The following is a 23069-nucleotide window of genomic DNA, read 5'->3' on the forward strand; positions in this document are numbered from 1 at the left end:
TTATATAGAAGTGCAGCACATCCCCCTGAACCCCAGCCAGGGACTTAAAGACTTCAGCATGCCAACTGTTCCCACTTCACCCTTTCAGAGACTTAAAGACTTCAGCATGCCAAATGTTCCCACTTCAACCTTTCCCTCAAATATTTTAAAGGCAGGCTACATGACTAGCACAGCAAGAGGACCTCTGCCTGATACTGGCAAACTTTTCTTGTACTGAATCTTGCTATGTGGTAGACAAGCCCAACCTCTCAACATACTCCCAAAAGTGGACATCATCAACCCCAAGCACAAAAGGTCCATCACTTTGGGCAATGAGTAATGTGCATGCAATGGTGCTTCTTATAAAATTCCTTACTCTGCTATTGCACCTTGTTCCCTAACTCTTTATCCTTTGCATTGTGAGCTGAATGAGTAATGTGCATGCAATGGTGCTTCTTATAAAATTCCTTACTCTGCTATTGCACCTTGTTCCCTAACTCCTTCTCCTTTGCATTGTGAGCTGAATGAGTAATGTGCATGCAATGGTGCTTCTTATAAAATTCCTTACTCTGCTATTACACCTTGTTCCCTAACTCCTTCTCCTTCTCCTTTGCATTGTGAGCTGAATGAGTAATGTGCATGCAATGGTGCTTCTTATAAAATTCCTTAATCTGCTATTACACCTTGTTCCCTAACTCCTTCTCCTTCTCCTTTGCATTGTGAGCTGAATGAGTAATGTGCATGCAATGGTGCTTCTTATAAAATTCCTTACTCTGCTATTACACCTTGTTCCCTAACTCCTTCTCCTTCTCCTTTGCATTGTGAGCTGAATGAGTAATGTGCATGCAATGGTGCTTCTTATAGAATTCTTTACTCTGCTATTGCACCTTGTTCCTCCTTCTCCTTTGCATTGTGAGCTGAATGAGTAATGTGCATGCAATGGTGCTTCTTATAGAATTCCTTACTCTGCTATTGCACCTTGTTCCCTAACTCCTTCTCCTTTGCAGAAAAAATATGGAAACAAGTGTTGTAAACAGCAAACCTCAGTCAAAAAACACTTTGAGGAAATAAGGCTGCAGATAGTAGTTTGTAGAATTTAATGAGGCAACAAAAAGTACATAAACGCTTTACACTCTCCACACTGCGTTTTGTTTCCCTTTTGACTTCTTCAGACAGCATAAACAAACCTCAATACTAAACCCTTAAATACTTAAAGCACTAGATCAATCACGCAATTAAAAATCAATTAATTGAATGCAGGTGCTTGCTTTAGAAATTTTGGTCACCTTGGTCTCCTTTGCATTGTGAGCTGAATGAGTAATGTGCATGCAATGGTGCTTCTTATAAAATTCCTTACTCTGCTATTGCACCTTGTTCCCTAACTCCTTCTCCTTTTCCTGTGCATTGTGAGCTGAATGAGTAATGTGCATGCAACGGTGCTTCTTATAGAATTCCTTACTCTGCTATTGCACCTTGTTCCCTAACTCCTTCTCCTTTGCATTGTGAGCTGAATGAGTAATGTGCATGCAATGGTGCTTCTTATAAAATTCCTTACTCTGTTATTGCACCTTGTTCCCTAACTCCTTCTCCTTTGCATTGTGAGCTGAATGAGTAATGTGCATGCAATGGTGCTTCTTATAGAATTCCTTACTCTGCTATTGCACCTTGTTCCCTAACTCCTTCTCCTTTGCATTATGAGCTGAATGAGTAATGTGCATGCAATGGTGCTTCTTATAAAATTCCTTACTCTGCTATTGCACCTTGTTCCCTAACTCCTTCTCCTTTTCCTGTGCATTGTGAGCTGAGTGCCCTAAGTAAAGGCAATGCAGACAATATCACTGCAGGCCTCTCCAATCTAACTTTATTTTCTTGTGCTGTTGGAGTAGCTGGGAAGTTTCCCCTCTACAATTTCTCTCTCTTAACACGAATAAATGAAACATATATACCATGGTGTATTGCACAGTACCTTATAACTAGAGTTATATCTAGTTAAGCAGGAATTCATTGGTCATAATTAATTGAATTCTCCTTTCACAGTTTCCCGCATTACAGGACATCTACCTCCCCTACCCTTTATAAATTAGATAAGAGCAAACTTTGATACATTCACATTCAAAACTCGGAAGTCTGATTTTCTCACATTTTGCATTCGAGATGAATTGAGAAATCATCTTCTGTATGTGACAAAAACGCACTAGGGAATTTTAGGACCACTACAGGCAAACAATGAAAAAACATATATTTTTTATCTTGCCATGATTTACTGCACTTCCTAAAGCTGCCTGCAGCAAAATAAGTGCTCTTTCCTAATTTTATTTTTTTTTACTCTTGTCTGCCCTCATCGGGGCAGACATTGTGATTCCTTTGGAAAGCTAAATCTGTCTCAACGCACAGACTGTGAGAACAAATAGCCCTACCATTTGTTGTCATACTAGACTTCCATTCACTTAGAATGGACCACCTGAAAAAAAATGCCAAGTTTGAGAGTCTGCAGCTCATGTGTCATTGACTGGTATGTGCTGAGTTTTACAAATGTTGTTCCCATTGATGTATTATACATTCTCTGAAAGAAACGTGCAAAAGTGTCAACAAATTACTGAGATAAGAAAGACTTTTCACAAGGAGCAGTTTTGCAAGTTTCAATTCCTGGCCAGATTACTCCTCCCATCTCCCCTCCTTCAGTGGGCTACAGTCTCACATTTCCAGCTTTACTACATTTAACTATTTAGTCAACTTTTTTCCCCAGGAATAAAAAAAAAGCACACACATCAGTCCAGAGTTTGGGCCAATCTATCCATTTCTTATTGTGCACAGTAAAACATTCAGTTTATAATGCGTTCTGGCTGCTGACATGGTTATCTTTCCATAGTTATTCTCTTATAGCATAACCTGAACTTATGGTATTCAATGCTAAGCTTTACAACAGTTCTCAGAGTCTTAACAATGACCTTCCAAGCCTCTGATGTGACCCAGTACTTTGTCAATATACTGTAAATACATAGATTAATACAAATATTTGTGCACATATGACACATACAATAATACACACATACCATCATTAAAACAAGATAAATCCAATATAAATCATATCAATATAGTTATGCTTTCTAGTTTAGGACCCTGTTTATCTACGGAAACTTCTTTTTGAATTTATGTTCAAGCAGTTGTATATTTGTTGTATATTATCTTGTTTAATTGTTTCTCAATATTCTAACCACTGTGTATGCTGCATCAATTCTCTGATTTTACTCCTTTTATATTTTCTATGCTCTTTGTACAAAATAGCTATGTTTGTATAATTTATTTTTATTATTTTTTATAATTGTTTACTATGTATCTGGAGCTTTTCTCCCTGAGCCTCCGCTGAAAACGGTCACCTTTTGTCCAGTGGGACTAACCTGGTAAACAAATGAAAAATAAATAAAAAATAAAATATACTAAGAAAATCAATCAATATACCAAGAAAAATCCAAAACTTAAGAAAAAAAACACAGAAGGAAGGAAAATGTTTCCTTGATGCTGTCATGAAAATCCCACTCACTTATTCAGATATTATGGGCAAACATATACATATATTATAACATATATAATATATTAGGCAAAACAACGTACCCAACACACTAGTCATAGATGAATCTATAGTCAGGCACACTGATGTCCCACTCACCAGGCTAAACAAGGAGAAGGTTACTGTCAGCTGCCTGTCGGGCGCCAGGATCTGCCACATAACCCATGCACTCAGGTCACTCCACAACAAGTACAAATATGACTCTGTCATTGTCCATGTCAGTGTGAATTACCTGAGACATGCCTCCCTGGACTACATGAAAGGAGACATGGAAGAGCTTTCCGATCTTGTAGCCCAGGGAGGTATGACCCTAGCCCTGAGTAGCATTCTGCCATCGCCCAGAATGATACCGCAGTACAAGGACAAAATGATTGACTTCAACAATTGGATAAGTTTCTGGTGTCATTCTAAGGGGATCCAGTATCTGTCTGCCTGGGATGACATGGTAGACAGACCATGATGCTTTGCCAGAGATGGCCTGCACCTGTCACCCATGGGATTCCGGATACTGGCTAAGGCTCTTGCTGCCCCTATAGTGCCTTTTTTAGACATGTTTCAAATGTAAGAGGAACAGGCAAGCAAAAACTGAGGGTAATGCTACTCAATGCTAGAAGTCTAAATTTCAAAATGCACTCACTCAAAGCACTCCTTAAAATGGAGAACATCGATACCTGTGCAGTGACTGAGACCTGGTTCAAGGCTCCAAAGAGCACCCCTGCACTACCAGGCTATAACTCATACCACATCTTTCGGCCATGTAACCTGGACCGAAACATCAAAGGTGGAGGTGTGCCCATATTCATTAAGGATATCCACACCTCCAGGCTAGCTGCTCAGCATAATGCATCCGAGGTTATCCAGGTTCAACTAACTCTGGGCAAAACTGCAATTCAAATTGTAGCTTGCTACAGATCCCCCATCATGCCCCAACATTCCCACTCCTCTTTTCTTGATATACTGGAAAATATTAGGGTTCAAACACCCTAATAATGAGCAATTTCAACTACCCCACCATTAACTGGGAAAACTACTCATATACCAACTCCTTCGCTCAATGCTTTCTGGAATTCATAAATTCCAGTGCCCTGGATCAACTTATCCACACCTCCACCAAGGGCAACAATATCCTAGACCTAGTCATTATCAACATGAGTGACCGTGTTTCACACCAAGTCAACTCCTTGTTGGTCAGATCCGACCATAAGCTAATCACCCTAGATATCCACATCCCGCCCCTACCCCACATTAAGGAAACCACGGTAAAAAATTTCTCCATAGCCAACTTCATGCTTCTTAAGACAGAAGTGACGAACTTCATGACACCCATGCAGATAGCCAATACAGTTACAACTGCTGAATTCTACATAAATGCACTCTATAAGCACTTACATGAGTGCATGGATCATGCTATCCCAAACAGAACCAAGAAGCTATCCTTCAAAATAAAGAAGCCAATCTGGTGGTCCCCTGCCATAAACAAACTGTACAACAGAAGGAAGAAACTGTTGCAAAAGAGAGTAAAATCCCATGAGTGGTGGAGCTCCCTGGTCAGCCTCAGTAAGACAATGAGATCTCTTATAAGATCCTCCAAAGCTAGCTATGAAAATAAAATTGCCACTGACTCTAAGGACAACCACAAAGCATTCTACAGCTATGTCAAGAATCTCAATGGCAACACCCAGATCTGCTCTGAGTTACAGCACAACGGCATGAAAATTACAGAACTAACTGATACTCCCAACATTCTGGCAGATAGGTTCAGTGCTAAGTTTACCACCCTCTCACCCCCTAAAGGGCCCATATCTATACAGGAAGAATGCAGAGTCCCTGTAATCACAACTACACAGGTAAAAGCTGCACCCTCTAAAGCCAAAAACACAGCATCCATGGGACTGGACAACATCCCAGGCTGTGTTTTACACTAACTTCAGAACATACTGGCTCCCCTCCTAAGCACCATGTTCAATCATAGCTTCACATCAGGCTTTGTGCCCACTGAATGGCGCACAGCAACAGTTATCCTACTCCACAAAGGGGGAGCCACCACTGATCCCGGGAACTATCATCCTATTAGCCTGATGAGTTTGGTCTGCAAGGCCATGGAACGTATCATCATGGAACTCATAAACAAAGACATTGGTAACCTACAAACTCTGGACCCCACCCAGTTCGGGTTTGTGAAAGGAAGATCATGCATCCTGAACCTAATCGACTTCTCTGAGGCAGTCAATGAGGCTAAGGTGGTTCACACAGCCTATCTTGACCTCGCCAAGGCTTTTTACACCATCCCCCATTCTGGAATTATAGCTAAACTCACTAAACTAGGTATAAATCCCTATGTCACAAGATGGGTTGCTAACTGACTCACTGACAGAACCCACTCTGTAAAAGTTGCAGACTCCAAATCTGACATCAAACCAGTGACAAGTGGAGTACCACAGGGTTCAGTCCTGGGACCTCTCCTGTTTGGTATCTACTTCTCTGAAGTACAATCTAACACAGAAGGCCTCTGGCTAACGAAGTTCGCAGATGACTGCAAACTAGGAGCCATAGTCGAGTCCCCAAATGATGTGGACATCCTACAGAAGGGCCTCACTGAGACAGATGCCTGGTGTTAGAGCCATGGCCTCAAGCACAATGCCAAAAAGTGCATTGTCATCCCCTTTGGTAAACACTCTGTACCCGTGAGCTACCACATAGGTGGTAGTCTACTTAACACCAAATGTGTGATGAGACCTTGGGACCCAGGTGGACAGTAGTCTCTCCTTTGTTAATCACATCGCTACAGTAGTCGGGAAGTCCTTCTACGTGGCACACCTCATCACAAAAAGGTTCTCATCCAGGAATAAAAGAGGTCATTGTTCCCCTTTACTTGATACTCATTAGACCCATTATAGAGTACAACGCCCCTTTTGGAATGTACCCCACAAGACATTTGCAGCAGCTGGAAAGGCCGCAGAAGTACCTCACAAAGAGGATTACTGGCCTCAAACAGATGCCCTACACTGACCATCTCAAAAAATTCCAGCTTTACTCCGTAGCATATTGCCTACTCCGAGGTGATTTCTGCCTAACATATAAAGCTAAGTCAAACCCAGAGCTGTTGGACATGCTACACCTAAAGAAATCCCAATCCCTCTGAGCTACATGTTCTAGGGACCTAAACCTTGTCACCACAATAAACAGGACATGCTGGAGAGATGGATTCCTGTCCCAGAGACTTCCCATACTCTGGAACAAGCTACCCATCTATGTCAAGCAAAGTTCCTCATTAGCACTTTTCAAGAAAAATCTTTGAGTGGATGGGAGATAGGAAAATATACCCCGGGAATCATTTCTGTGGCTCTGCTCGACAGTGGCACAGGAAAATAACTTTCTTGGGTGGCATAAACCAGGGAAACTTGTTGGCTAAGCTTACTTAGGCACTTAGGCTGATAGCCTAGTACCTACCTATGAACCTATTATCAGACTAAATACAATATTATGTAGCACTGAAATGTGCTGGCATAAGGGTGACAGTTCATTATTTACCCATAAAGCAAATGTCAGAGTGGAAAAGTTCAAATAGTGGATAAAGAGGAGGAGGGGAAGAGAAGAAAGAGTGAGGAAAAGTATTTGTTAGAAGTAATAATTAGGGTAGATATGGGAGGCAGGAGAAAAAATGAGTAAAAGCAACATTACAAGTAAGAGAAACGAAACCAAGGAAAAGAATAAATAACATGGACAACAAGATTTACTGTGTGTGTGTGTGTGTGTGTGTGTGTGTGTGTGTGTGTGTGTGTGTGTGTGTGTGTGTGTGTGTGTATCGTGTGTGTGTGTGTGTGTGTGTGTGTGGTGTAAAAGAACTATAAAGCAAATCTGCACTGATACCTGCTTGCTGCCCTGCTGAGGGGAACACTTGTGCAAGTGTAGTGGACTGGCTCCAGTAGGAAGGGATGGCAGCATAACTCTCAACATTATAGAACGAGAAATCTGGACAAGGCCATAAATAATAGGGGACAAAGGCCCAAAAATGGGACAATTTATAAATATTGCACTTACAAACTTAGAAAGTTTATAAACAGGTTTTGTATTAGAGTGAATTTTCTTAAGGATATGAAGTCTGAAAATCAAATGCCTGTCAACTTTCTGACTTCAGTGTTCAATGATTTGACAGAAAACTGCAATGTTATGAAAAACAGACAAAAAATCTGGACTTTGTCTTTCTGCAAAAATCTGTACTGTTGAGAGATATGGGTGGGAGTCTTGAACCAACACCCATCAATCATTTTCATTTCTTTGCCAAAGCCATTAGAGCAGTGTTTTGCAGAGAGGTGGGAAAAGCCTTACATTTGACTGGTATGTTGTGTGGGTATGGGTAGCTGTGTTTGTGGAAAGTGGAGGTGTGCCTTTGAAAGTGTGGTGCGAATGTTATGGATTATGAAATAGAGATATTAAGAGTAAAATTGTGCTCAGTGAAGTCTCTAGCAATTTCATCACTGCTTGATTCAGACGTACATTCCCCTGTGTTTGTCAGTACTAGGTTTGAGTGCATTGTTTTGGAGTGTGGTATCACTGCTACAGCTGCTGCTACTCTTTCAATACAAATATCTGCTTTGGAAGTTTTCTTCAGGAGTCTGTTGCTGAAAGGATGAGAGACATGCTACAGGTATACAACTAAGACAAACTGGATAAAGCAATAATAAGAACAAGTACTAGGTCACATCAGAGGCTTGGGAGGTCATTGTTAAGAAACTGAGAACTGTTGTAAAATGTATCATTAAATACCATAAGTTCAGGTTATACTATAAGAGAATAACTATGTAAAGATAACCATGTTAGCAGCCAAAATGCATTATAAATTGAATATTTTACTGTGCACATTTTAAATGGATAGACTGGCCTAAACTCTGGACTGATGCGTTTGCTTTTTTTTTTTTTTTTTATTTCTGGGAAATGCTATTCAGAAGTGAAGAGACACAGACATACAAGGGAACAGATTTAGTGTCACACCAGGCTGTGATTTTTTTTTTATGTCTATTGTCACGCAAAGCTGACTAAATAGTTAAATCTAGTAAAGCTGGAAATGTGAGACTGTAGCCCACTGAAGGAGGGCAGATGGGAGGAGTAACCTGGCCAGGAACTGAAACTTGCAAAACTGCTCCTTGTGAAATGTCTTTTTTATCTCAGTAATTTGTTGACACTTTTGCAAGTTTCTTTCAGAGAATGTGTAGTACATCAGTAGGAACAACATTTGTAAAACTCATACCAGTCAATGACACATGAGCTGCAGACTCACAAACTTGGCAGTTTTTTTCAGGTGTTCCATTCTAAGGGAATGGAAGTCTAGTCTGACAACAAATGGTAGGGCTATTTGTTCTCAGTCTGTGCATTATGGGACAGATTTAGCTTTCCAAAGGAATCACGATGTCTACCCCCATGAGGGCAGAAAAGAGTAAAAACAAAATAAAATTAGGAATGAGTATTTATTTTGCTGCAGGCAGCTTTGGGAGGTGTAGTAAATCATGGCAAGATAAAACATATATGTTTTCTTTATCACTTTCCTGTAGTGGTCCTTTAAGCATGGAGAAAAAGTTCATGCTAATCATATTAATTTGTTTCTAGTGATACTAGGTACTTCCATATAGTTAAGGTGCTCCTGAATGTTTTGTTTTTTGAACCATTCTAGATTCTACATCTTCATTTTGTTATAGTTCAGTCACATGACTAACTCGATTTTTGAATCTCAGTCCAAATGGGTTTTATTGGTGTGTCCTTTTCCCACCCAAGTTGAGTCTGAAATAGATCCATATGGATCAATGCTCAACCTAACTGACAAATGTAAATAGTGTCTCTCATAATACAGGTTAGTGGATAACTGCCTTAGCCAGATGATTAGAACATTCTCAGAGTTCTCTTCCATTTCTAATACTTTGCAGTGGGCTCACTGGGTTTGTCCTGTTTCTGTGATTTATAGGGAAGGGGCCCTTAGCTCAAGGAGCAATGTATTGCTGGAAGATCCAGGCAGGAGAGGGTGAGAATGAGCAGCTTATGACAGCTCTTGTGTCCTGAGGGGGGGAAATGCTGCTTCCAATCAGCCATACTTGCTCTCATGTATGACAACTGTAGCCCTAGGACTGGGGGACTTGGACTTGACACTTCAAGCCAGTGATGGTAACCCTCATAGGTGTATGTATGTGTGTGTTGGAGAGCACATGCATGCCAGGGGAGGGCATAGACCAGACCTGCCATGATGTGGATGCTCCATCTGTCAAAAGGGGGTGGGGTTGGGGCATAACTACAAACTCCATGATGGCTGTCTGAATGACAGCTCCTTAGTCAGGGAGGGGTGATAATTAGCAAGTGGGGGGTATGCTAAATCCTCACAATGTTTCAGTAACAGTAGTGAGTCACTGACATAACCAAAGTATTTACTGTGGAATCTGACCACAAGTCTTCAACTCAGACATACAGTAGATACTATCTACTACATCTGCATCCTGCCAGCAGCTGGTGCATTTCTCCAGAGAGATCCTAAAGTGTGCCTGAGGTGTTACAATCTAGGTATCCATATCAGTACTAGTAGTCATGTGATGCCCTCTTTCCCAGTACACATGTTTTGCGCTGTAATTGGAAATATGTATTTATGGTGGAGTTTTCCACTTTTTTATGCCATTAGGGATTGTGTTGGAATGTGTATGCAGAATTTCATAGCTACACAATAAACTTTATTTAGGGATCCATACAAGACACAGATGCATTTTTCTTTTTTTATTTAAAGCTTGGTGATATATGATGACGACAGTCTGGTCCTTTTTATGTCTAACAGACAAACGCCAAGGTTTTCTACAAGGGAAGTTTTCAATTCTCCATGGGAATTACGCCGGCTTAATTAAATGACTCCTTTGCATTTTGAAAAGGCAATCTTCGTTGCATCATTTGCCTGAGTGATTTATGATTCCTGCAATTTTGTCTGGTGTTAATAAGTAGCTAATTTTGACTAATCTGCCAGAACATTACAAATTATAAGAGGTGCACAACAAACATTTGAGGTAAAGATTTGTGTCCACGAACCCGAACCTACTGCTGCAACAGACCATTGACCAAAAGCAAACAAGCTTCACTTATTTACTCAGACCACTGTGCTCAGCTCCTGCCTGTAACCTACTGCTGTATGTCTTGTAATTGCTATACAATACATATTACCTGTTGTTGTTGTTGTCTGTCTTTCAGCTTTTCCCGGTTAGGGGTCACCACAGCGGAACTCCGGTCTGCTAATGATTGGCAGTAGACTTTCACAAACGCCGAGGTGCCAGCTCGATGTTCAACCTTCAACGAAGGTGCACCCATTTACGTATGTCTTTTGAATGCCCACCCAACCACGGGGAGGACATACAGACTCCACACAAAAGGCACTCCCCGCACTCCGGCCGAGAATCGAACGGGAGAACCTCTTGCTGTGAGGCAACAGCGTTACCGCTGCACCACCGCGGATAATACTGGCTGTCCAGCACATCACCGAGATCCACTCACTACCCCTTACTGCTTTCCATTTTTCCCTTCTCTAACTATTATTATTCCTCACCATAGACTTCTCCCCTGTTGTACTATTTTCTAGTTATTTTTTTTCCCCTCAGCCCACCTTATTCCCTGTTGTATTCTCTGGTCTCTGCTCTTACTTACTCTTAACAACCCCTTTTTTGTTGTGTGTCCTTCCTGCAGTCTATCTAATCTGCACCTGTAATTCTCCCATGTTCAGTAGTTATAGTAATTATCATTAAACCAAAATTTAGCTTGTCCTTACTGATTGTTTTTCTTGACACTCATACATTTATGATTGGGTTCCCCTGTGGTTTTTAATTATCTGAACTTTAAAGTAATATTAAAAACAGCGTACATAGCTCATTTTCACCTGCATATCCCATAATGCTTTGCAACATTTAAAAACGCTTCTAGTTCAGGAATAGGATCATAGGATCATAGGAAGTTACTAGGCTATTAGCCCTGAGGCCCCTATAAGCTTAGCCAAGAGTTTAACCCATGTTTAGACAAGTCAGCACCTAAAACCCCTGTCCAGCATGGACACAGGTGGAATCCCAAGGGTGTATTTTCTCTTTCCCATCCAGTTATCCAGGTTGCTCTTGAAAAGGAATAATGAGGTACTGTGCTTGACGTGGAGATGGAGTCTATTCCACAGATGGGGGAGTCTCTGGGACACAAATCTGTCCCACCAACAAGTCCTATTGATTTCACAGACCAGGTCGAGGTCGCAAGTGTGGGTTACTCTAGTGGAGCTTGACTTGCCGATATGCAGCCGTCCCATCAAGGCAGGGTCTGAGATTGCTTTGTATGCCAGACAAAGGTCACCCCTGAGGAGTCTGTATGAAACTGAGTAGAGGGATAGGGCTTTTAGCCTATCTGTGTAGGGTAAATATTTGAGGCCCTGGATTCTTCTGGTGAGGAACCTCTCTGGATTCTCCAGCTGCTGCATGTGCCTTGCGAGGTACATGGCAAAGGGGGCATGGTACTCAATAATTGGCCCTATAAGGGAAGAATACAGGGATGCTACGACCTCCTTGTCCCTGGATGAGATAGCCTTACTTATGAGATGGGCCATGTAGAAAGCTTTCTGTACAATGGAAGCAATATGGTGGTCAAAAGGCAGGTTGCTATCAAACTGGGTGCCCAAATCCCTCACGACTCATGACTGCATGCTTAGGACATTGTTATTAATCTGATAATATGTGGAGACATCACTCTCCCCAAAGGCAATGATGATGCATTTTTTGGCATTTAGCTTGAGGCCATGTTTCTGGCACCAGTCATTTGTTTGGGTGAGAACCTCTTGGAGGATGTCCACATCACTTGGGGAATTGCTGATTGGTCCCAGCTTGCAGTCATCTGCAAACTTGGTCAGCCATAGCCCACTGGTTTTAGCCTGCACTTCAGAGAAGTATATCCCTAATAACAGAGGCCCCAGGACTGATCCCTAGGGTATGTCACTTGTTATGGGTCTAATGCTTGAGGTGGCTTCCCCTATTTTGATTAGGTGGGTTTATCAGTGAGCCAGTTTGCTACCCATCTGATAACATATGGATTGATGCCTAGTTGAAAGAGTTTATCTATTATGCCCGAGTGGAAATAGCGTCAAAGGCTTTGGCCAGGTCAAGGTAGGCGGTGTGCACTATCTTCCCCTCATCTGTGGCTTTGGTGACTGTCTCAAAGAAGTCCATCAGATTTAACAGACATGATCTCCCCTTGACAAAGCTAAATTGTATGGGGTCGAGTGTTTAGAGGTTGCTAATGTCCCTGTTAATGAGGTCAATGATAATCTGTTCCATGGTCTTGCAGATCAGGCTAGTTAGGCTGATGGGTCCACCATTGTGTAAAGGGATGACAGTGGCTGTCCTCCACTCTGCTGGGACAAAGCCAGTATTCAGGCTTTGGTTGAATAGCGTGCCTAATGGTGCTGTTGTTCATGCCTGAGTTCATGTAGGATGCAACCTGGGATGTTATCAGGTCCCATGGAGGCTGTATTTTTTGCCTTTGAGAGGGCACTGATGACCTGTTCCCTAGAGATAAGGGGAGGGGGGGGCAGGTACTGGGGATGTTCTGAATTACTGGTGGGGGGAACAGAGGGGTGAAGTTTTCTCTTAATCTGTCAGCCAGTAGGTTGGCTACATCTTCATCATTTGTGTATGTGATGTCCTTGGCCACCAGTTCTGAACAGATCTGAGTGCTTCCTTTACGATTGCAGACAAATGTGAAGAAGGCCATGTGATTGTCTCTAGTAGATGTGGCCAATTTGGACTCAAAGTTGGCTTTAGAGGATTTCACTAGTGCTCTTATTTGCTTGTTCAGGCTAAGGAGAGATTGCTTCCAATTGGGAACCTGTTCCTTCTTGGTCCTGAACAGCATTTTTTTCCTTTTGTTATATAGTTTATTTATTGCAGATGTCCACCAGACAGGTTTACTCTTCCTTGCAGGGGATGATTTTGTCCTGTCAGGTATTCTTGATTCCATGCATCTATATAAGTGCTCTTATCGTACTTTGGTGTAGATGCGGACATTGGTGCTAGTTCCAACCAAGGGGGAGGGGGCTGTGAAGCTGTTTATACCATCCTTCAGGAGGTTGTAATAAGCTTTGGAGAAGTTTTTTGTTTGACCCTTAGCTAGAAGGGGGTCAGGGGAAATGCTGACTTCAAAAGTGAACGCTTTATGGTTGGATCTTACCAGAGAGGATAATACTGTAGGGGTGCTGCAGTGGTTACTCATGTTGGTTAATACCAAGTCCAAAATATTATCACCTCTTGTGGGGGTATCGACTAGCTGTTCCAAGGCATTTGCATTGATAAAATCAAGGAATCTCTGGACATTTTCATTCTCTCATGAGTAGTTTTTCCAGTCTATGGTTGGGTAGTTAAAGTCACCAAGGATCAGGGTAAAAGGTTGAATCTTGATAGATATAAAGAAGTCCAGATAGGTGGAGTGGCCATCTTGAGTCAAATTTGGAGGCCTGTAGTTGGCTATGATTTGAATAGGGGTCTTGTCAACTGTTAACTGCACCTGGAGTGTCTCCTGTGCATCATACTGTTTGACAAGCCTGGAGGTATGTGTGTCTTTAATATATATCGAAACTCCACCTCCTTTGGCTTTGCTGCCCACAGTTTAGGGTCTGAATGTATGATAGAATGAGTAACCAGGTAAGGCTGGGGTGCTCTCCACAGCTTTGAACCAGGTTTCAGTGACTGCACAAATGTCAGCATATTCCAGGGTTAAGAATACTTGAAATGAGTGCACTTTCATGTTTAGACTCCTAGCATTTTGCAGCATGACCTTTAATTTGCATTTTGTTGAAATGTTTATGTTGGTTTTATCCACTTCAGAACTTTTCCTAAAAAAGGCACTATGGGGGAGGCAAAGGCCTTTGCCAGAAACCTGAAGCCCAAGTGAGAAAGATGCAAGCCATCTCTAGCAAAGCATTGTGGTCTGTTGAGCATATCTTCCCAGGCTGTCAGGTACTGGATCCCCCTGGAATGACACCAGAAACTAAGCCAATTGTTAAAGTCAATCATTTTCTGTTTGTATTGAGGCATCATTCTGGGTGACAGTAGAATGCTGTTTAAGGCTAGGGACATACCTGGCTGGGACCCATATTCAGTGAGATCAATCATATCTCTCTCTTCATATAGTCCAGGGAGGTACGTCTCAAGTCGTTCACCCCAACATGGACTATGACAGAGCCTTAACAGTACCTGTTGTTGAGAGACTTGAGTGTGTGTGTGATATAGCTGATTCTGGCACCTAATAGACAACTAACTGTGACTTTCTCCTTATCCAGCCTGGTGAGAGACACATCTATGTGACTCAAACTGGAGTCACCTATGATTAATATGTTGGGTTTATGGTTAGGCTTTTGTGGTTGTGAGACACAGGTGTGTGGACTATGTATGGTATGTGGTGTGGAGGGTTGTGGAGTTCGCGTGTGTTTGTGCCTCTGAGGTCTCCTTTGTTAGGGTATGCTTTTGTTGAGAACCTCCACATATGTTGTTTTTGTGCTATTAGTTGAGGGTGGTGTTTGAGGTGCAATGATTGTGTTAATAACCTTCTCAGTGCCAGATATACTGGCTTGTGAGAGAGAGAGCTTAGACTTTAGGTTCTTAATTTAATTGCATATCTGACAAATTGTGTTCCTAGTTGGCAATAGTAGATGGTTGTCTATGTACATGAGGCAGTTGCTGCACTCTCAGGATGCCCATATCAACCAGGCTGGCAGGAGAAAATGTAGGAAATTGTCCATCCATATTTGTCAAAAGCTGAGGGAGAGAGGCCAGGGAGAGCTAAGGGGCAGCCCTAAAACCTAGTTGCTTAAACCAAAACTAAGAGGATTAGAAAAACACAATTTAAACAGGCTAAAAAAGCAGTAATAAGATGCAATCAAACACTTTAGAGAACAAGTAGCTAAAAAGCAAGATGAAGTAAATAGTAGGAGGAAACACAAATCCTGTAAAAGCAACTGAATAAAGTATTTTTAGAGTGGAGAGGGAGAAAGGATAAACAGAAGATAATTCAAGGTTAAGAAACTAAGGGGGTTGGCCTTCCCAAATGTTATTTCTGTATTAAATAGAATGAGCTAATGAGACTGGACTGGAAGGAGTGTCCCAGATCAAATTCACAGTAGAGGTGGACAACTGCAAAGCTACCATGTTTAAGAACAACACAACAATAAGGAGGGAGGGTAGGGAACTATGCTACAGCTACTAGCTACACTATTTTAGGCAGAAAATACTACAGAAATGTTTATCACAGCAGGAAAACAGCAGTGAGACACTAAATGAAAGTAGTTTTAAACAGAAAAAGGACCAAGGACACTCTAGAGAATGCTTCTAAATGCAAACAAATCAGTTGTATGATACACTCCTTGGGAGGAAAATCAGAACAAACAGATGCTTAACAAATGGAGATAATTTCCAATTAATACTTTTCACACAGTAAAACTAGCTAAACAAGCTTTATAAAAAGTAAGGCAGTAACAAAAATGATTTAGCAGGCCCCAGTAAGGCAGACATTTACAGTACAACAGTGGAGATTAGTTTATAACAACAAAATGCAGTAAAGTAGTCAGCAAACAATAAAAAGTGCAATACAAAGTTGGCAGCAGACAATAAAAAGTGCAATAAATGGTAAGAATAAGCAATAACTAATAAAAATAAGCACAAGAACAGGATACTTATTGTTATATATCACAGGTCAGAGTTGTGGTAAGTGCCCCACCTCCATTCAGCATAGTGTAAAATAGCAGAAACCCACACAAAGGTAGGTCTTAAGTACCAGAAGGTTGGAAAAATTTGAAAAGAACCAACAAGGTACTTATTATAAGCCCTAGACCAGCTAAGCTTTACCAGCCAGTTGCCAATCAACACTATACTCTCACTAAAGTGAAGAATGGCCTCTGCTAATCCAAGATGGCCTGGAAAATGTGCTCAGAACAAACAACCACTGCAAACAAACTAGACCTAGAGACAAAAATCCTAAAAGTGAACAATGGTACAGCTACAAGCTAGTCTATTTTAGGCAGAAAAAACTACAGAAATGTTTCTCACAGCAGAAAAAAGAGCAGTAATACACTAAATGAAAAATTTAAAATGAAAAAGGAGCAAGGAGACTCTATAGAATGCTTTTAAGAGCAAACAAAATGGTTATATGATACACTTCTTGGCAGGAAAATCAGAACAACAAACAGATGCTTAACAAATGGAGAAAATGTCCAATTAATACTTTTCACACAGTGAAACTTGCTAAAAAGCTTTACAAAAAGAGAGGCAGTAACACAAGTGATTAAACAAGCCCCAGTAAGGAAGACAATTGTATTATAACAGTGCATATTAGTTTATAGCAACATAATACAGCAAATGAGGCAGCAGACAAAAAAGTGAAACAAATAGTAAGAATAAGCATGAAAACAGAATACTTATTGTTATACATCACAGATCAGAGTTGCGGTCAGTGACCCTCCTCCGTTCAGCTCAGTGTGAAATAGCAGAAACCCTCACAAAGGTATGTCTTAAGTACTAGAAGGTTGAAACCTGAGCTAACTTAAAAAATGCTAAAAAGAACCAATGAGGTGCTTACTCCAAGCCCTAGACCAGCCAATATTTACCAGCCAGTGGCCATTCAACATTATACTCTCACTAAAGTGAAGAATGACTTCTGCTAATCCAAAATGGCCTGGAAAATGTGCTCAGAAAAAACAGTCACTGCAAACAAACAACTAGGCCCAGAGACAGCAATCCTGAAAATGGACAATGCTACAGCTACTAGCTACACTATTTTAGGAAGAAAACACTACATAAATGTTTATCACAGCAGAAAAAGATCAGTGAGACACTAAATGAAAGTTTTAAACAGAAAAAGGAGCAAGGAATCTCTAGAGAATGCTTATAACTGCAAACAAGTCAGTTATATGATACGTTCTTTGACAGGAAAATCTGAACAACAAACAGATACTTAACGAATGGAGAACATTTCCAATTAATACATTTCACACAATGAAGCTGGGGAAAAAAGCTTTACAAAAGTTGAGGCAGTAATAAAAGTGATTTAGCAGGTCCCAGTAAGGCAGACAAATGCAGTACAGCCATTCAGATTAGGTTATAGCAACAAAATACAACAAAGTAGGCAACAGACAATAAAAAGTGCAATAAAAAGTAGGCAGCAGACAACAAAAAGTGCAATAAATGGTAAGAATAAGCAATAACTAGTAAAATAAGCAATAAAACAGAATACTTATTGTTATATATCACAGATCAGAATTGTGGTCAGTGCACCTCCTCCATTCAGCTCAGTGTGAAATAGCAGAAACCCTCACAAAGGTAGGTTGTAAGTACCAGAAGGCTGAAACCTGAAACAACTTAAAACAAAAGCTCACAAGAACCAATGAAGTGCTTACTCCAAGCCCTAGACCAGCCAATCTTTACCAGCCAGTGGCCAATCAACACTATACTCTCACTAAAGTGAAGAATGGCTTCTGCGAATACAAGATGGCCTGGGAAATGTGCTCAGAACAAACAGCCACTGCAAACAAACAACCAGGCCCAGAGACAGCAATCCTGAAAATGAAAAATGTTACAGCTACTAGCTACACTGTTTTAGGCAGAAAACACTACAGAAATATTTATTACAACAGAAAAAACAGAAGCGAGACAAAAAATGAAAGTTTTAAAGAAAAAAAAGAGCAAGGAGACACCAGAAAATGCTTTTAACTGCAAATATATCAGTTGTATGATACACTCCTTGGCAGGAAAATCAGAACAACAAGCAGATGCTTAACAAATGGAGAATGTTTCCAATTAATACCTTTCACACAGTGAAACTAGCTAAAAAGCTTTACAAAAAGTGAGGCAGTAACACAAGTGATTATACAAGCCCCAGTTAGGCAGACAATTGCACTATAACAGTGCAGATTAGTTTATAGCAACAAAATACAGCAAAGGAGGCAACAGACAAAAAAGTGCAACAAATGGTAAGAATAAGCATGAAAACAGAATACCTATTGTTATACAAAACAGATCAGAGTTGCAGTCAGTGCTCCTTCTCTGTTCAGCTCAGTGTGAAATAGCAGAAACCCTCACAAAGGTATGTCTTAAGTACTAGAAGGTTGAAACCTGAGCCAACTTAAAAAAAAGCTCAAAAAAACCAATGAGGTACTTACTCCAAGCCCTAGACCAGCCAATATTTACCAGCCAGTGGCCAATCAACATTATACTCTCACTAATGTCAAGCATGACTTCTGCTAATCCAAGATGGCCTGGAAAATGTGCTCAGAACAAACAGTCACTGCAAACAAACAACTAGGCCTAGAGACAGCAATCCTGAAAATGGACAATGCTACAGCTACTAGCTACACTATTTTAGACAGAAAACACTGCATACATGTTTATCACAGCAGAGAAAGAGCAGTAAGACACTAAACAAAAGTTTTAAAATGAAAAAGGAGAAAGGAGACTTTAAAGAATGCTTTTAACTGCAAGCAAAACAGTTATATCATACACTTCTTGGCAGGAAAATAAGGACAACAAACAGGTGCTTATCAAATGGAGAAAATGTCCAGTTAATACCTTTCACACAGTAAAACTTGCTAAAAGCTTTGCAAAAAGTGAGACAGTAGCAAAAGCGGTTAAACAAACCCGAGTAAGGCAGACAACTGCAGTATAATAGTGCAGATTAGTTTATAGCAACAAAATACAGCAAAGTAAGCAGCAGACAATAAAAAGTGCTATTCAAAGTATGCTGCAGACAATAAAAAATGCAATAAATGGTAAGAATAAGCAATAACTAGTAACAATAAGCATGAAAACAGAATACCCATGGTTATACATCACAGATCAGAGTTGTGGTTAGTGCCCCTCCTCCGTTCAGCTCAGTGTGAAATAGCAGAAACCCTCACAAAGGTATGTCTTAAGTACTAGAAGGTTGAAACCTGAGCTAACTTAAAAAATGCTAAAAAGAACCAATGAGGTGCTTACTCCAAGCCCTAGACCAGCCAATATTTACCAGCCAGTGGCCCAGTGGCGGCTGGTGACTTCAAACCAAAGGGGGGCTGCAGGGGACAGCTAAATGAGTGGGGCCAATGGGAAGGGGTGTGGCCAACTAAAAAGGGGAGGGGCTATGCTCAAAACCACAAAAACTGTCACTTTAATTAAATACGCTGCCCTGGGTGCCAAACCGTCAATATGCGAGTCCAATCAAGATAAAATGAAGTGTAGAAGAAAAAAAATATTTCCGTGCATTCGCTGCATGACAGCTTACTTAAAATCTAGATGGAAACAAAAGGTTGTGAGGCATGAAAAAATAAATTACTTTTTAAATACATTACTGGAATGCCATTCAAAATCAAGTACAAGAAAAAGAAGCAGCACTCAACTCAAACCACTTCTCCTTGCACTGCAGTTCTAATTATAATTTATATTCAGCTTTGTTAAAGTACCAAGTAACATGCGGAAAGTAGTAATCTCTGTGATATCCCCACTTGTAAAAATGTTTGTTATCCAAAAAAGACCTGCTGCCTGACAACTATTTACTTGTATCATGGGGAAAACATGATCAAAGTAAAAAATGAAAAGCAAACAAGAAACAAGCTCAAGATACATTGCGTAAAGGATTACTGCACAGGTAATGGACCACACATGATAGATTGGCATTCTGTTTGGTTTACAGGTAAAGCTTGCAAAGATGACTGCAATTCTCCAACAAATGTAATGAGCTTTCTTAAAATAATGTAATCCTGTCCTTTATTACAAATACTGTAATATGCATTTCAATACCCAAGGCTTATACATTATCTAGTTATGAAAGTATTCTGTGCATGGCAATGGCAGAAAGGCTTTCAATGTTGGCAATTATTTAACAATATGCTTATTAAAGCTTACTTGCATCTTACAGTCTCAGACAAGCTTACCTGATGGTCATTAAAGCATTGCTACTTAAACACAGAGCAGCAGGCATTTTCTGAGTAATAATAAGCATAAATCAACAGTATAAAAATATGACAGAAACCAGAACATTCTGCAAAATCAAGGACTCTGCACATTTACACTGCATAACTGCTCCTTGCCTTGCTTGGACACATCCAGAGTCACACTACATCGGGGAGTGGGGTGCAACAAGTATGTCACAATTTGAAATGTCTCTGACTGACTGTGATGGCCCTGACACATTTGTCATACCTCTCAACTTCAGAGCAGGAAATCTGGGCAAAGCCATACATAGAAGTGAGACAAAGGCCCAAAAATAAGGACATTTTTTAAATATTGCTCTTATAAACTTAGAAAGATAATAGAATAGTAGGTCTTGCATTAGTATGAATTTTCTGAACGGTATGAAATCGGAAACTTAAATGTCTGTCATTTTCTAACTTCAGTCTTTAATGATGTGCCACTAATTTGCCAAAAAAACACAATTTTATGAAAAATCGAACAAAAATGTGATGCAAAAATATAAAATAGCCACACAACACAGCTGGAAACCTGTCAAAGAAGGGACACTTTTTTAATATTAGTACTGCTAACCTGAGCAGCTGACAAAATAAAAGAATCTACATGCATTTCTGAAATAAAAGTAATCTATAACTCTGATTAATACAGTTATTTCTTAGTTGTAAACCCTCTACGTTTTCTTCCAAAATTGCCATTTTGCGTCGAGAATATTAGGGAAAGAGCAACATTTTGAGCCAAAATCAGGGACAGTTGTAATAGTATTGGGTAATATACATTTCAGAGCTCCAGGTCCCATATCTTTTCAGTTATCAAATGGAAATGCTCCTTAAATTATTTCTAGTTAGTATTAGTATGCATTTCAAAACAAAAAAATATAAACCTTTGAATATCCCTAGGTGCTACAACTCCCTTTGTATGAAACAGCTCACTATAGTGAGTACAGATTGTTTAGCTCCCATACAGTGTGTGTGTGTGTGTGTGTGTGTGTGTGTGTGTGTGTGTGTGTGTGTGTGTGCACATTTTATACGCACAAACACTTTTATATAAATATTCATATTTTTCTGGGGGAGAGACTGAGAGTACACATTTCAGATGTGAAATGGTCCATGAATTCTTTTACCCTTAAATTACCCATACTCAATTCTCAACATTTTATGCAAAATGGGTCATTATTGCAGAGGATCACATGCTTGTTTTAGCTACTAAACCTGTCCATATCTTGTAACCATTTTCATTTTCCCCACCTCTTTTCACCCTGCTCTCACAACTGATATAGATGAAGCATGTTATATTATCTTCAAACTAAAGTATGTTATTTATTGTTTAGGCAATTTTAAATGTCATTAGTGCATCTGTAGCTTTGCACACATTAACAGACATGATTTAGTTAGATTTATAGCTAATCTCATTGTGAGCTTATGTTTTTTTCTTTAGCGATAGGTTTTCATGACATTCTCTCCCCAGGCAGGGACTGAACAACCTGATATCCCATCCTTAAACTGGTGAGCTCTGCACCACAGCAAACATCTGTTGTTTACACTGTGTGTCTTACAAAGTGAACACCCAAATGTTAAAAATTCAGTGCCAGAACTTTATCACCAATATACAAAATTAACTACTAACAAAATGCTGCTTCATTCATGGCCTATTGCTGATTTTTAAGCTTCTTTTTCATTGTGCGAGTGCTAAAGAGTAGACAAACTCTACAAAAATACTGCTTAAATCCCTGTGAAGCACACACTGCTAACTTACTGTTCTGCAAAACTGTGAATCATTTGTCTTTTCTTCTTGATACTAAAGAGCATACATTCACTCACTGGCAAGCTGCCAGCACTGAATCTGCTGTTTCATCAGAGCTTCTGCATTCCCGCAAATTTATATACAAGGAGATTCTTTGCCCAAGACTGGGAATAGAGTATTTAGTCCTCTGGTCACTCGTGTGTACTAAATGTAATTTTTGCCTTATGCATGGGTCTGTCTGCTTAACTCCCACTCTTAAAGTGGCAATGCCAGTAATGCAAGTGCCTAAAATAAAAACAACTCTATTTTAGGTAAATGAAACCATTTCTTATTCATCATTCCTTACCTAATCTTTCTTAAGGAAAATGCTCCTTCTAAACATAAGTGTTAATGCTTTAAATAATGTCTTACCTCTTCTGTGTCAGGACTTAAAACAGACTTGACTAAAGATTTTGCAAGTTCAAGAACTATACAATCATAGTTACTCTTACAGCTATCAAATCAGGAAACAAGACTATAGACTCTGTAGGCTATCCTTGACCCTCCCCCACACACAGCTGACACTGAAAGCAGTCCTAGATAAAAAGACCTTTTACACTTCCTATCTGACAGGACATTTGGCACCTGCAATACTTTTGCTTAGGTAGTTAATAACTTATCAAAAATCATTTCATACCAAGAAATATACAAGAAAACTTTACTGATTTATAAACGAGCATCTGGAAACATGCAACTCCCTTCTCAACCAGCTATTACCAGAATAATAAGTCTTAAACAATTAGAACTAGATACTGCTGGATTTAGGTTCA

At 40.1% G+C, this 23069-nt stretch overlaps 1 long non-coding RNA gene across 1 annotated transcript in view; it reads right to left on the bottom strand.

Moving 5' to 3' along the window:
• LOC122800025 overlaps positions 1–22430 on the bottom strand; it is a 64182-nt gene extending 41752 nt beyond the window's left edge. The window contains exon 1 of the long non-coding RNA XR_006364520.1: positions 22273–22430. This is a non-coding gene — a long non-coding RNA (uncharacterized LOC122800025). The remainder of the gene's footprint in view (positions 1–22272) is intronic.
• Positions 22431–23069: the final 639 nt, after the last annotated feature.

Source organism: Protopterus annectens, chromosome 4.part0 (assembly GCF_019279795.1).
Source record: "Protopterus annectens isolate FY-2018-M chromosome 4.part0, PAN1.0, whole genome shotgun sequence".
NCBI lineage: Eukaryota > Metazoa > Chordata > Ceratodontiformes > Protopteridae > Protopterus > Protopterus annectens.